The sequence below is a fragment of the Cetorhinus maximus genome, chromosome 10 (assembly GCF_964194155.1).
Source record: "Cetorhinus maximus chromosome 10, sCetMax3.hap1.1, whole genome shotgun sequence".
Classification (NCBI taxonomy): domain Eukaryota; kingdom Metazoa; phylum Chordata; class Chondrichthyes; order Lamniformes; family Cetorhinidae; genus Cetorhinus; species Cetorhinus maximus.
In genome coordinates, this window is record NC_135888.1 from 135,921,636 (window position 1) to 135,938,529 (window position 16,894).

The following is a 16,894-nucleotide window of genomic DNA, read 5'->3' on the forward strand; positions in this document are numbered from 1 at the left end:
CTGTCTCTCTTAGCCTTCCCCCAGTTTAATTAATCATGGACGCGCACACAAATACACACATCCTTCTTTACAGAATACAACCATATTTCAAAAATATTTTTTAAAAATCCATCTTCACACCTCCCTTAATGCAAAAATATGAAACGTCATATTTCAAAAAGAGGTTTTCATTTTCTCAACCCACTTAGTATTACTTACTATATTTAACTTTAAAAAAAACACATGCATCAACCATGAAAACATGTACAAATCTTTTGTAAGAATACCATTCATTCCAGTCCATTCTCAATTTCCCGACTTCCAAGCCCTTCTGAATTTAGACGCTTGACAACGCACCTGCAATTAAACTCTCTCGTCCAGCCACATGCATATTGTTTACTTTGAACAGTTGCAATAGCAGACTTCACCGGAACAGTCTGGCATTTTTATCTCGAAACTTCTCCAGAAACGTCAAAGGCTTGTGGTCAGTTTATACAACTGTTTCAGAAAAGTTGTTTTCAACATACACTTCAAAATGCTGCAAAGCTGGAACCAAGTCTCTTTTTCTTTGGTGGAATATTTCTTCTCATCCACATTCAACTTCCGTGAACAGTATCCTATGGGTTTTCTCAAGTCTCATTTCACCTTCCTGTAGCAACACTGCACAACTGTCTCCCACAGGTCGGATGCTGGCAGGGCAGCCATGCAGTGTACTCATCTGTTGCCATCCGAGGGGTGGCCAGCACTCTCCATGAAGCATTTAGGGACCGTCACACAGAAGCTGCAGCGATTGCTCCTTAGGGCCAAGCTCTACCTGCAGAGGCCGTGGCTGATGACACCCGTGCGGTGTCCTCAGACTGCAGCAGAGGGACGGTATAATGAGGCTCATTCTGCAGCTCGCAGTTTGGTGGAGCAGGCCATTGCAATGGTGAAGATGACGTTCCAGTGCCTGGACCAGTCTGGTGGAGCCCTGCAATACAGTCCACTGAGGGTGTCACATATCGTCATCATCTGCCGCGCCCTTTGCAACATGGCGCTCCAATGTAGGGATGAGTTGGATGAGGAGGAGATGGAGGAGCTGCATGTCTCCTCTGATGAGGAGGATGCCGACGGGGATGAGGCTGAGGAGGTCCTCGGAGGCAACGATGACGGGGATGAGGCCCTCACATTGGCAAGGCGAGGGAGGCGCGCTCGGGAGGATATCATAGCTGCTAGATTTGGGGAGGGTTATGCCGACCTACAGTAAGGTTACCCCATAGATCCTCATAGCGCATTTGTGATTATTTGACTCCAGACTGCCTTATGGCACCACGAAGGCCCTCTCTGAGAATGTTCCTGTCATGGAGATGCAGTGGAGGCCCTCATAGTCGCTAGAATGGAGGAGGGTAATGATGGCATGCAGTAAGGACACTCCATAAATTTTCACATAGCCTCTGAGAATGCTTGACTCCTGTCTGGCCAAAGAAAGCTCCCTCGCAGCCTGTGATCATGTTCATATCATAATGATGTAGCCAAGAAACTATAGAAGCATCTGATGCTTTGTCCGCCTTCTGCACCTGAGCACTTCAAGAGCTGGAGTACAGCATCAGTAGTCACAGATGCTGAAGAGATGGGGGCCAGACCCTCCTTAAAGTTGCTGAGAGTACATCGAGAGAATGAGAGAACTCTGGGGTGCCTGCCCCTTACATTCTGGCAGCAATGACAAGCCACGCAGAGGTACAGGCATCAGCAATATTTCCAGGGAGCGTGCGGCCAGACTATTACATTGGTCTGCAGACAGAGCACAGAGAAGAGACCCTGGGCTGAGACACCTGCCTTTATTTTGTGCAGAAAGGTTTCACAATTGAGTATCAAGAACACTGCTCATCAGAACAAGGAGCTATCGGCAGGGAGACATTCTTGATGGTATATTGACAATAGTGAATAGTAAAAGTGAGTAACACCTGTGCACAGACAGTGCAACTAATCCTCCTTAACTTTCCTAACCCTGTCGCTACATCTTTGTGCTCCCCGGACATTCACAGTGAAGGTGGAAGCAGCCTGCTGACTGTGACGCCGTGTCTGTGATGACTTTTGCTGACGGTCTCTGGAGGACCCAGCCTTGGACGCCCTGAACTGCTTTCGGGGTCCTGCATGTGGTAGTGGCAGCCTCCTTGGCCTGTGAAGCTGGAGATGCTGAGGTGACAGGAACAGTGGATTTGGATAGGCTGGTCACTCCTGGAGTCATCTGGGTGGATGAGCCTGGAAAGTGCGCTTTCTGGTCTTCCTCCATATGGGTGCCCATGGGCCGCTGGCTGACTCCATGAGGGTAAGGGGTAGCTGAGTGAGACTGAGCTGCCCCACACTCCTCTCGCACGCACACAGTTGTAGACCAACTATGGTATCAGCGATGGAATTGAGCCCACACAGCAATGCAGGAGTGACATCCTGGACCAATATTTCCATGGCGGCCACCACCCTACCAGCGTTGGCCTCGGTGCATTGGCATGCCAGCACTATCACCTCAGCCTGAAGTCGACGGACTCCTCCATTGTGCCTTGCAATCTGGGGAGTGCAGTGGACAACCCTACCTTGTGTCCCCAAGCTTGCCTTTGCAGCTCAAACAACTGTGCCATGGCTGAGTCCAAAGGCTCGTCATCTGACACAGCAAATCTCTTGCCCCCAGCCATCCTCCAAATGCTGGGTACCTGGGAAATCCTTGCCACCGCCTGCTGTGGATCAGACAGTGTGATGTGCTCACCATATTCTGATCCCATGTCTATTCCAAAGCTGAGTCCCACCAAGGTCTCTGCACTGGTAGAGGGTGTGAGTGAGAGCTGTGAGGGGTCTCCGGGGAGGTGCCTTCAGATTCCCCTTCAGAGGTTTCTTCACGGCTTGATTGGAGGCCCTGCATCATGGACTCTATTGGCTGTTTGGCAGATGTGCCTGAAAAGCAAGGAGAGATAATTAGTGCATCGCAGTGGCCTGTGAAAGGGGGCACATCACTCACAGCTTGGTTGTCTGATGGATGTTGCATTGCTGGATCCTCACTTGATAGAGCAGCGCCGACCTCACTGTCAGCACAGGTCTGGTCCAGATTCTCACCAGCCAGCTGGATGGCTCTGTTTTCAAAGTCTGTGAGGTCCGTGATTTCGGGCATTCTGCCACCAGTCTGCGATTTCTGTCTCTTTTTGTGTGCCAGCATGTCCCTCGAGGATAGAAATGGAGAAAGTGTAAGCCTGGCGCCTGCCAGGCCAGATGATAAGCATACCTGGCCTGTGTGGGTGGTGAGTGGTCCCATGGATAGGAGGAGGACAATGAAGGTGTATGTGTGAGAGAGTAAGTGGTGGTATCCTTTGAACTGGCAGTAAGTGTGAGTGTGTGAGTTGAGAGTGATGAAAAGAGTGGCGTACCCTGGTGGGACACATCAGCCTTGGAAATCCCTTGGAATTTCTATTTGCACTTTAATTACAAGCTCTCTCAGCTTTTTATTAGTCAGAGATTTGGAATACCCTCATCAACCCTTCTGTGATCTCTTCAAAAAACTCCAGCAAGTTAGTTGAACACAATTTCACCTTTACAAATCTATGCTGACACTTCATAATCAACCCACATTTTTCCAAGTGATGACCAAATCTATCCCGAATAGTTGTCTCCAGAAGCTTCCTCATCACTGAAGTTAAACTGACTGGTCTGCAATTGCTGGGCTTATCTTTACACCCTTTTTTGAACAAGAGCGTAATGTTTGCAATTCTCCACTCCTCTGGCACCTCCGCTGAGTCTAGGGAAGACTGAAAGTTTGCGGCCAGTGCCCCTGCAATTTCCACTCTCACTTCCTTCAATAACATTGGATGCATCTCATCTGGTCCCAGTACCTTGTCAAACTTAAGTATCGACAGTTTATCCAACACTTCTCCTTATCAATTTTGAATCCCTTTAGTGACAGAGTTTCCTCCTCTGTCCGGGGCCTCGGTAGCATCTGCTTCCTTGGTCAAGACAGATGCCAAGTATTCATTTAACACCTCAGCCATGCCCCCCTGCTTCCATGCGTAAATTTCCTTTTTGGTCCTTAATTGGCCCTACTCCTCCTTTACCACCCTCTTCCTATTTATCTGCCGATAGAAGACTTTGGGATTCCCCTTTATGTTCCCTGCCAGTCTTTTCTGAATATGCCTCTTTGCTTCTCTTATTTCCTTTTTCACCTTCCCTCTGAACCTTCTTTATCCCGCTCGGCTCTCAGTTGTGTTTTCCACGTGACACCTTTCATAAGCACACTTTTTCTTCTTTATCTTAATTTCTAACGCCATTTTGGTCCAGGGAGCTCTGGGTTTGTTTGTCCTGCCTTTCCCTTTTGAGCGAATATACCCTCAAATATCATCAAAATCGGTGGAAATAAACTGAAGCTACCCACTCTCACAGACCCATTTCAAGCCCGAGGAAAGGCTCTAAACGTCGATCCTCGCACTTGGGAGACAGCGTCTGTATTTTAAGACATATTCCACCTCAGATTCAGTCAGGATGATTTCATGATTCTGCAAGCGGGTGATGCAATATGAATGGAAATGACGCAAATGTTAATTTTTAGAAGAAAGGCGCGGTTTACTATCAAACATTGTAAAGAGAGGTAGCGTTGTAGCTGCTGAGGTGAGATTTGTAAAGATTCGGGTAACTACTTAGCTATTATTTCGAAATGCTTATTTTTTCTGAGTTTGGACTCGAGGTTTTTTTTATTAAGCATTATTCTCATAATGTACGTTTTTAAATCTGCGAAACATAGTTGACGTCCATTTAAGGTTGCTGGCCTGTAGTATGTTGAACTATGCGTCCTCATTGTTAGTCTCATGTTCATGTAGCACACAGCTGAATTATGCAATTAACAGGTGGAAAAACACGTGGCATGTGTTTGAATTGTACTTAATTACAGCAACAGTCTAGTTTATATATCTAACTATTCCCTCAGGTGGAATGTCGTATTTTTGAAAAAAAAATACACCTGCCCGCTAACTCATCAGTTTCGTCTGCAAAACGCATTTCGTGCAGGATTCGTCAAATGGATGATGATCTAAAAAATAAGTTTACTAATAAGTTTGAAGATTCCAATGCTCAAGGTCACAAATATTGTAACTTTTAGAGTTCAGAGTTTGTGGAATATTTAATATGAATTGTAAAAGGGAGCAGGTCGAGAATAAAGAACCTGTTTTTCCATGTGTCCCATCAAGCTATGGATGCTCGTAACTTCCATTTTGACCAATAATTCGGCGGAAAACTGAGAAATCCACCGTGTTGTTTCCCTATTAAACTTGACTGGTTGTGGATAGAAGAGTCACTCGGCAAGTACTGGGCACGATAGCATCGCGGTTATGTTATTGGTATTAGCAACCTCGAGGCCTGGGCTAGTAATCCGAAAGACGTGAGTTCAAAATTGGCAAATTCAAATTCAGTGAATTAATTACATTTTTAGTAAAAAGCTAGTATCTGCAATTATGACATTTAAACTATCTGATTGTGCCACAAACCCACTAGACACACGGATGTTCTTTAAGGAAGGAAATAGGCCATTTTTACTGGGTCTGAACTACACGTGACACCAGGCCCACAGCAATGTGGATGATTCTTAACGAACATAAGACACCCAATTGAGTAATTAGCATGGACAATAAATGTTGTTCTTGCTAGGGCCTTCTAGGTCCCGTCAACAAATAAACAGCATGAAACTCCCGGGCCCATGATTGTTTTAGGAATGTGTATTTTCATCAAAACCGCCGTAATTTACGGTGGGAATACGCAAAATGTCGCAAGCCCACAGGACAATAGTAACTATTACTAAGGATTCTTTGGCACTTCCTTCTCCCGAGTCCTTTTCAGTTACAATGTTTGTAACTTGATCTACATAATTATTCAAGAGCTACTGATACTCCAGGATGTGGGGAGGTATTTATGCAATTTATTTTACCCAAGGACATGAATAATATTGTACTTGACTAAAACATACAAATAATATTTTATGCAAAAAATGAATAGGGAATCCACCAAAATTTAATATGCGTTATATAAATTGAATTTTTTCATTTGAAAAAATCGTTATTAACTTGTTTGTTCTTGAACCAATTTTTTTAAAAATTGAGATGCCAGAAAGTATCCAGAGAAGCCTCCATCTAGTGCGGCTTTCTCGTTTCTTTATAATTGCTGCACATTGCGTTAATGAATAAAAGCGTGTGGAGGCTACGTTAGTGGAACAAGCAAGCAACCGTTTTGAGTTCAAATGAAATTTCAGCAAGTTATGAAACCGAATTCAATAAACCTGCCATTTCCGAGCTAGAACAAAATTGCTGTAACTTGTACGACATGGTAAGAAAAGCAAAAATGGTTAACTAACGTATTTAAGGAAAGGCCACACTTAATCTGGTCTACATTTTACTTCACGCCCACACTATATGGTTGACCCTAAACGCCCTCAGGGCAGTAAATGCTGCTTTGCCAGCGTCACTCAAAATCTAAGAATGAATGACGAAAATGAATCTAATTTGTTATATGTCAGTTCTAAAAACATTCCAATCATTATTGATATAACAGACGAAATAGTACAATCAGTCCAAGTCAATCTGTATGGATGAATGCAAGATAATAGATAGTCAATTTCTTGTTGATCTTTCTCCCAATCCCTGCAAAATAAATTCTTGCAGTGGTTTGACCGAGTGTCATATGGTGGAGATTAACATCCAACTGAATGTCAAAACTACACCGAACAGAGGAGGAAATTGCACCGCCTGATTCTACCAGCAAGTCGTACACTTATGCTTCGAATTCATTTTATCGGTTTCTCAGTAATACTATTTGTTCGGTGTTTTCTGCATTAAAATCGACATGTGACACAAGGGTAAAACTAGCATGAAGGCAGATGCCACCTTATCTTTTGAGGAAGAAATTAAAAACTCTGAAATATTCAAAGAGAGCGCCCAATATAATTTCGATTGCACAACCATATATGTGAGAAGTGGGCGGCTGTTAGAACACGCCAGCTTTAAGCAATTTGAAGTGATGATTGGTTAAATGTCTCTGTGTTTGCATCCACCAGTCAAAGACTGAAATGCTCCTGGAGATCCAACTACCGCCCCTGTCGTCACAACCAGACTCAGTGTAGAGTTAGAATGGCTGCCGTATAACACTGGCAATGTTACGCGTGGAAGCGAGGATTATTCAACGAGAAATAAGCTCACATTCCAGAAATCAATTCAGCGATTCAAGTAAACATGCATATTTTTCGATGTCTGTCTTCTTCGATGAAAGAAAAATATAAAATAATATTCCTGAACAAGGCATGGCCGCTCTGCCATACGTGAGATTGGTCGTTGTTGAAATGGTCTTTGTTAAAATAAGTTGGTGGATAAAATGGCAAATATTGTGCTTCATGTTACCGTTTTGGCAGGTAATTTCTGGACAGATTCGTTATTCGATACCCGAGAATTTGAACCTCGGTGCTTTCGTCGGAAATATAGCAAACGATTTGGGATTAGATGCAAAACAACTGTCTGCTCGCGATTTTCAGATTGTATCGAGTGCTGAGAAGCAATATCTGGACGTGAATCTAAATAAGGGGATTTTGTACGTAAACGACAACATTGACAGGGAACAAATCTGTGGGTCGAGCATCAGTTGCATTTTAACTTTGCAGGGTGTGATTCAAAATCCACTGAATATGTACCGTGTGGAAGTGGAGATTCTAGATGTGAATGACAATGCGCCCAGTTTTCCACCGACTCAGTTCAGCTTGGAAATATCTGAAATGGCAGCTCCAGGATCGCGCTTCCCGCTCGAGAGCGCGCACGATCCGGACGTTGGAACTAACTCCCTACAGACCTATCAGCTGGTTCCCGAAGGGCATTTTACCCTGGATGTACAGACGCGCAGTGGGGATGGAAAACTACCGGTGTTAGTGCTACAGGACTCGCTGGACCGAGAGAAACAAGCGACACACAGGTTAGTCCTAATTGCCAAGGACGGCGGTGTTCCGCAGAGGACTGGCACTGCTAACATACTGATCACAGTAAAGGATGTTAACGACAATGCGCCTACTTTTGCTCAGTCGGTTTATACGGTGCGATTGTTAGAAAATGCATCGATAGGAACATTGGTAATCAAACTAAATGCATCTGACTTAGATGAAGGTTCTAATGGAGAGATCGTGTACTCTTTTAGCGGTCACGCGTCCATTAGAGTCCGAGAACTGTTTACCATAGACACAAAACAAGGGGAAATCAGAGTAAAAGCAAATCTAAATTACGAAGAATCTACTGTTTATGAGATTAATGTACAAGCTGTGGACCGGGGTACCGTAGCAGTTCCTGCGTATTGTGATGTCCTGGTGGAGATAACAGATGTTAATGACAACGCCCCTGAAGTGACAGTTACATCTTTGTCAAGTCCCGTTCGCGAGGATGCTCCAACAGGGACTGTGGTAGCCCTGATCGCTGTGACGGATACAGATTCTGGAGATTATGGCGAACATCGCTGCCGGGTTGCAAACAATGTTCCCTTCAAACTAGAGCCCTCTTTTGACAATTACTACAGATTGGTTACTGATCAGCTGCTCGATCGTGAAGCAGTCTCGGAGCACAATGTTACAATCGTATGCAATGATGCTGGCGCTCGTCCCCTCTCCGCTTACAAATACATCACGGTGCAGATTTCAGATATTAACGATAATGCACCCCGCTTTACGCAGTCTTTATATACCACCTATGTGACAGAGAACAACGTCATAGGAACATCAATATGCTCAGTGACTGCCCAGGATCTTGATCAAAACGCTCGCCTGTCCTATTCCATTTTAGAGACTCTGGTTCAAGGTTCTCCCGTGTCTAATTATGTTGAGATAAATTCGGAAACTGGCAGCATATTCTCTCGGCGCTCCTACGATTACGAGCAGCTTAAATCTTTTCAGATCCGAGTCCAAGCCCAGGATACTGGGTCACCACCATTGGAGGACAACGTAACGGTGGAGGTCATCATTCTGGATCAGAATGACAATAGCCCGGTGATCGTGTCCCCGCAAGCCGAATATGGATCAACGGTGGTTGAGACAATCCCCGGCTCCGCCCAGTCAGGATATCTAGTAGCTAAGGTAACCGCAATGGATGCCGATGCTGGTCAAAATGCACGCCTCTCTTATCAGTTGTTAGAATCTACTAACCCTGGCCTTTTTACTATTGCGCCTGACACGGGGGAAATCTGGACAATCCGCAGTATTAACAACAAGGATTCTAATAAGCAACGGCTAGTTGTCCTGGTGAAGGACGGCGGTAAACCATCACTTTCGGCCACAATGACCCTCCTCTTAACAGTGACGGATATTGGTGCAGAAAGGCTTTCGGATGTCTCCGGTTGGTCAGATGATCCCACGTTTGCTTCTGATTTCAGTCTTTACTTAGTTGTATCCTTGGCGGCAACGTCGTCAGTATTTTTTGTGATTGTAATTGTTCTTGCCACTAAAGTGCTCAGACACAGAATCGGATGCAGCAGGCACAACTGTGCCTATTGCTGCTTCGAACCATGTGATCATCTAGATGGATTGCAAAAAGACAATCGGAATCTACAAATTCCTGTGAATTACGTCGAAGTATTTGGAGGTGACCCTCTCTCTCAGCGTTTCCGCTATGAGTCCTATTCGACCTTGGGTTCGGCCAACAGAGACGTTACATTTATCAAAACATCTAGTTTAGGAAAAAATCCGAATGTCGTCAAGGTTGAAAACTGTGTGAATGAAGGACATGCGAAAAATGCGTTTTCTGACAAAAGGTCTAACGAGGTGAGACAATTACCAAATATCCGATAAATTTAGATCACGAATATTCATTGATATATTATAACATTGATGGGTTCCATTGCACCCAGTATTCTTGCTTGATAAATAGTCGTTTGGTAGCACGGAACTTAAGTACCGCTGAAAAAGAGACATGGAAGCTTTTTGGTTTACACTCATCAAGGCGGATGCAAATTGTCAAATTACAAAGGGAGCAACAATTTGTACTGCATGAGAAAACACTTCGGATCGCACTAATAATTACACTAACAACCAATTTAAGATTCTGGCTCGGGCTCGCAAGGTAGCTTCGCTAGAAGTTACATATATTCATACACAGGGACATGTCCTCTGCAAGAAAGAATTTGTCCAGGCACTGAATTATATAAAACCATGAGGAACAATTCCCAATGGCAACACCTCAACCAACCAGAGCCGACTTGCCATCTAATCAACACCCTTTTCTCATGCAATATAAATTGTTTCTCGCTTTTAAATTTGGCAGTCTCGCATCTGTCTTGGCGAGTGCAAGCAATTGGACAATGTGTCTTTTTTCAGCAATGTTTGTCTGATATTTCGATCATTTTTAAACTTCATCAGTAGAAGTCTGTCCGCTACCCAGTAAGAATATTTTTAAAGCACATTTCGCTATAGACATCGATTTGTATCAATTGCTTATTCGTGGGGTCAGCGTTATTAGGACCGCAAAGTGAAACCTTTTCCAAGTCGGAAATTCAATGTCTACATGCATAGAACACACCGGAATAAAAGCAGAAAGGGTTGGAAAAACTCAGCAAGTCTGGTCGCATCTGTGAGGAAAGAAACAGTGTGAACGCTTTGAGTCGAATGTGACCCTTCTGAAGTTCTAAATGAAGGCAGAAATGTGATGAGTTTCATGTCATCTAAACGGGGAGGGAGAACAAAAGCGAAGGCAGGAAGGGTAGGGTAGGGTAGAGGGAGGGAGAGATTAATTGACAAGCGTGTGCTGGAACAAATGGCAAAGGGAATGATAATAACAAAGAGACAAAGCCTTGTCCATAGTGAGCGCAAACGTCAAAATAAGGAACAGGTCTGTCTGAAAGCAAAAACATGAAAAACAAGGGACAAACTGCATATTGGATGACATTGGAATTAGAAATGCAAACGTTCACTTGCGGGAATTTTCAGATGGCGGGGTGTCCTGGTCTGCCACTTGAAGAGTCGAAAGGGAATACACCCCATCTGATTACAGGAGCTCCATAGCCATTTAAACTTCCGAAGAATGTCGATTGGCTGGAGACAAGACTTCCGACCGTCGCTTGGGAAGAAGTCCCGCCTCAGAGAGCTGCCGGTGGCAGCAATGGTCAGAACGGGTAATACAAGCAGTCCCCAGGTTTTCAGTCCCAGAAACTAAGAACAGTTAAGTTCTGAACATCCTACGCCAGAGATGGGTCATACGTACATAGAACATATGAACAAGGAGCAGGAGTAGGCCATTCAGCCCCTTGAGCCTGGTCCGCCTTTTAATAAGATAATGGCTGATCTGATGGTAACCTGAAACCTGTATCCCACCAACCCCTGATGACCTATCACCCCCTTGCTTGCCAGGAATCCACCCACCTCTGCCTTAAAAATATTCAAAGAATCTGCTTCCGCCACCCTTCCTGGAAGAAACTTCCAAAGACTCGCGATCATGAGTGAAAAAGTTTTGCCTCGTCTGTTTTAAATGGACGAACCCTTATTTTTTAACAGTGACCCCTAGTTCTAGATTTTTCCACAGGAGGAAACATCCTCTCCACATCCACCCTGTCAAGACCCCTCAGGACCTTATATGTTTCAATGAAGTCGTCTCTTACTCTTCTAAACGCCAGCCGATACAAGACAAGTCTGTCACCTCAGAAGAATCTTTCCTCAGATGGCAAATCACCCATTCCAGGTACTAGTCTGGTAAACCTCCTCTGAACTCCTTCCAAAGCATTTACATCCTCCCTTAAATAAGGAGCAAATACTGTACACAGTGCTCCTGATGTGGTCTCACTAGTGCCCTGTACAACTGAAGTATAACCTCCCTACTTTTGTGCTCAATTCCCCTCGCAATAATTGGTAACATTCTATTAGCTTTCTTAATTACTTGCTGTACCTGCATACTAGCCTTTTGTGATTCATGCACTAGGACACCCAGATCTCTCTGCTCCTCAGAGCTCTACAATCTCTCACCATTTAGATAACATACTTCTCTGTTATTCTTTCTGCAATATGGACAATTTCACATTTTCCACATTATACTCCATTTGCCAAACCTTTTCCAAATCACTTAACCTATGTATACCTTTTTGTAGCCTTCTTATGTTCTCTTCACAACTTACGTTCCTGCCCATCTTTGTGTCATCAGTAAATTTGGCAACCATTCCTTCAATCCCTTCATCTAAGTCATTTATATGAATTGTGTACATCTGAAATCCCAGCAGGGAGGCAAGAGAGGGGATGGGGGTTGGGGGAACGGGGTGGGGTGGGGTGGGGGAGGGGGCGGGTGGATGGGCAGAGTTGGCATCTTGCCTTTATGGGGAAGCCAGGAGGAGAAGGCAGCTGCGAGGTGCAGACCCTATGGGGGATCGCACAATGTGGAAAGTGGGCCCTTGGGGAACTTCCCTTTCATGCCCAGGGCTTAGCAGGCCAGTTAACGGTCTCAATCGTGGCAAGGGTGAATGCACCAGCCTACGCCTGCAACCTATTTAGCGGAGCACTGTAAAATTCTGCCACAGGTTATTGATTCAGTGACAGGGAAGGAAGGGCAATGTATTTCCAATTTAGGATGGGGTATGACTTGAAGGAGAACGTGCAGTGTTGGCCTTCCCATGTGCCTATTACCTTTGTTCTTCTGGGTGCTAGAGGCCGTGAGTTTGGAAGGTGATTTCAAAGGAGACTGGCGAATTGTTGCAGTGCATCTTATGGATGGTGCCCACTGCGGCCACATTGCACCTGTGGTGGAGGGACTGAATGTTTAAGGCCGTGGGTGAGATGCCAATCAAGTGGGGTGTTTTATTCTGGATGTTATCAAACTCCTTGTGTGTTGTTGATGATGCATTCATCCAAGCAAGTGGAGAATACTTCACCACATTCCAGACTGCTGTGTTGTAAATGGAGGAGTCAGGAGGTGAGATATTAGCCACAGAATTTTCAACCTCTGACCGGTGCTTGTAGTCACAGTAATTATATGGCTGATTCAGTTAAGTTTCTCGAAAATGCTGATACTCAGGGAGTTGATGGTTCGGGAACTCAGCAATGGTAATATTGTTGAATGTCAAAGGGAAATGGTTAGATTATCTCTTTTTGCAGATGATCATTTCCTGGCACTCATGTTGCGTGAATGTTACTTGTTACTTGTGTGTTGTTTGCCACTTATCTGCACAAACCTGAATGTTGCCCAAAATTCGCTGCTTACAGCCATGGACTGCTTCATTATGTGAGGAGTTGTGAATGGTGCTGAAAGTCTACTATCGTCAGCAAACATCTCCATTTCTGACCTTATGATGGAAAAAGGTCATTTATGAAGCAGCTGAAGGTGCTTGGTCCTATGGCACTGCCTGGAGGAATTTCTGCAGTGACGAGATGATTGACCTTCAATAGTCACAACTATTCCTTTGTTTTGGGTATGACTCAAGCCAGTAGAGAATTTTCCTCCTTCTTACCATTGACTTCAATTTTACTCGGGCTCCTGAAGGCCACCCGGCATCCAGCCAGTCAAATGCTGCCTTGATATCCAGGGCAACAAATCACACCTCATCATTGGCTTTTAGTTCTTTAGCCTATGTTTGGACCAATGCTATCATGAGCTCTGGAGCCTTGTGACAAATAAACTGGGCACCAGGGAGAAGGTTGATGCTGAGAAAGTGCCCCTTGATAACACTGTGGATGACGCCTTCCATCACTTTGCTGATAATTAGTAGGGGACTAATGGGGCAGCAATTAGCTGGATAAGAATTGTTTTGTTTTTTGTGAACAAAATGTACCTGGGCAATTTCCCACATTGTCTTATGGATGCCACTGTTTAAGTTGTATTGGAACACCTTGGTTAGGGTTGTGGCTCGTTTTGGAGCACAAGTCGTCAGATGCAATATTCAGCTGCATCCATTGCACTCAGCCATTTGTTGAGATCAGGTGAAGTGAATGGAATTGGATGAAGGCTGGCATATTTGATGATGATAATGGGGAGCTCAAGAGAAGCCGAGATATGCATCACCCACTCAATGTTTTTATTGAAGGTGGTGGCAAACTCTTGAGCCAATTGTTTGCACCAATCTGCTGTCTTAGCCATCATCGAGAGTAGAGGAGTCAGTTGAGTCTCCTCCTCTTCTTTGTTTAAGTGCCTCACCACCTGGCGGTCAGTCAAATGTGCCCTTAAACCAGCCCAGTCAGTAGTGGTGCTATCAAGCCAGTCTTACAAATTGTATTCAGCATTTAGGGACATTCAGTTGAGGTAGGGCAGTTGGCGGTAATCAGCAGGAGGCTTCCTTGACTATGTTTGACCTGATGCCATAATACTTCATGGAGTCCCGAGCCAATGGTGAGGATTCCAAAGGCCAATTCACCCCCCCACACCACCCCCCTACTCCCCCCACCCCACCCCCACACACCGCTACCCCCCCCCACCCCCCCCCCCCCCCCACCCCCGCCCCCCCACTCCCGACTGCATATCGCTGATGCTGATGAAACTGTCTAGAACATTGGCTGTAAGGCATTGATTTTGTGTGAATGATTCTATCAAGCTGGCGCTTTATTAGCCTGTGGGACAGCTTCCCCCATTTTGGCGTAAGTCCCAAGAGCTGGAGATTACTTAATGTATGGATATCGAGGGAACGGTCTTTGGCAAAGAAGACCGCCCAAACATGTTTTTAGAGGCCTTACCTTTGGAACATCAAAAGTGGAACTTGTACAATGTTCCATGCTTCCTAACGCGAATGTATACAATTTTATGAAATCTTATGCGGTCAAAACTAAGCTTAGGACCAAACAAGATTCTAAATAAGGTGGAAAATAAACCATACGACTTGTTTCACCCAATTGAAGTTAGGAAACGGATTGGAAGCTGCAACATCCTCTGTGTTTCATGTCATCGTGAAGCTCGTGGATGATATGGACAATATTTTCGGAACAAGCAAGTTTGGCTAGAAGGTTCGAGAGGCCATGCCTTCTGAATGTACAACAGGCGCTTGTAGGATTAGCAAATGCACAGCAAATGGCCAGGTTTTTTTTTTTCTCCTGAAGTTGTTCGGCAGTCAGAAGCATATCTGTACTGTTTATGCTTATTATCAGGCAGGCATTACTCAGCTGCATGCTCAACATAACAGTTTGTGATAATCTTGACAGGCATTTTCCGTGCAATAAGAACGAACAACATTCCTCTGCAATTGTCACACATGGCTACCACCCTTGTTTTATAATGGACGGATAAAGGATGCATCATTATACTCAAATGGGATGATTTATTTTTGCCAGGTTAGGTGGGCATGGTCCTTCAGAGATTAAGCTCATTAGTGTACTCCAGCCTGATGTATCTCAGCAAGTACAGCATCGAACCTAGTATCTTCCAAATGGAAGAAAAAGCTTGACATTCTTAAAGGCAATGATGACAAGAGGCAGATAATTGAATTTTGTGGTAGTTAATTGATTATCTCAATTTATTTCCTGAAGTTCCGGTTTATTGCATTCTTAAAATGGTTAACCTGTCTGCCAAAAAATGTGGATCCTGTCAGTAAACCAGGGCGAGTCAACGGTGCTGCCGTTTGTAGTGCTTCAGAGATAACTTATATATTGTGTGTGTCGGTGTAAATCTAGATTTCTCAGATTTCGTACTCCAACACTTTTCCTGCAGCTTTCTGCGGAGCTCACTACACATATTATTATATCCAACAGCTACAATGCTAACGTGGGAAGTTATTACCTCGTTCCAAACAACTATTTTATTCTCGACGCACCCACCTGCAGAACGGCAGTCATTGTATACATTCGAAAAGAGCTTTGATATAGAAAAGTAATCAGCACGCAGGTTAATATTAACTCGTCAATATTGTAGTCCTTTAGGGGTTCCGTACTGCTCAGATTATAACCCTGGGCGTTATTTATTTATTTATTTATTGTTATTCATTCACGGGATTTGGGCTTCGCTGGCTGGGCCAGAAATTATTGCCCATCGGTAGTTGTCCTTGAGAAAGTGGTAGTGAGATGCCTTCTTGAACCAATGCAATCCATGTGGCGTAGCACCCACAGTGCTCTTAGGGAGGGAGTTGTAGGGTTTTGACCCAGCGACAGTGAAGGAACGGCGATATATTTCCAAGTCAGGATGGTGAGTGACTAGGAGGGGAAATTGCAGGTGGTGGTGTTCCCATCTATCTGCTGCCCTTGTCCTTCTAGATGGTAGTGGTCGTGGGTTTGGTAGGTGCTGTCTAAGGAGCCTTGGTGAATTCCTGCAGTGCATCTTGTAGATGGTTCACACACTGCTGCTACTGTACGTCGGTGGTGGAGGGAGTGAATGCTTGCAGATGTGGTGCAAATAAACCAGGCTGCTTTGTCAAGCTTCTTGAGTGTTGTTGGAGCTGCACTCATCCAGGCAAGTGGGGCGTAATCCATCACACTCCTGACCTGTGCCTTGTAAATGGTGGACAGGCTTTGGGGGGTAAGGACGTGAGTTGCTCGTCACACGATTCCTAGCCTCTGACCTGCTCCTGTAGTCACAGCATTTATATGGCTAGTCCAGTTCGGTTTCTGGTCAATGGTAATCTCCAGGGTGTTGATGGTGGGGCATTCAGCGATTATGCTGCCATTGGACGTCAATGGGCGATGGTTAGATTATCTCTTGTTGGAGATGGTCATTGCCTGGTACTTGTGTGGCACCCATATTACTTGCCACGTGTCAGCCCAATCCTGGATATTGTCCAGTTCCTGCTGCATCTGAGGAGTCGCAAATGGTGCTGAACATTGTGCAATCATCAGCCAACATCCCCATTTATGACCTTGTGATGGAAGGAAGGTCGTTGATGAAGCGGCTGAAGATTGTTGGGCAGCAGACAGTACCCTGAGGAACTCCTGCAGTGATGCCCTGGAGCTGAGATGACTGACCTCCAACAACCACACCCATTGTGTTTTATGCTATCTATGACT

General features: G+C 44.8%; 1 pseudogene; it reads left to right on the forward strand.

Annotated features, from left to right (window-relative positions):
- The first annotated feature begins 7,315 nt into the window (after positions 1 to 7,315).
- Positions 7,316 to 9,790, forward strand: LOC144685376 (protocadherin gamma-C5 pseudogene; annotated as a pseudogene).
- The last annotated feature ends 7,104 nt before the right edge of the window (positions 9,791 to 16,894 follow it).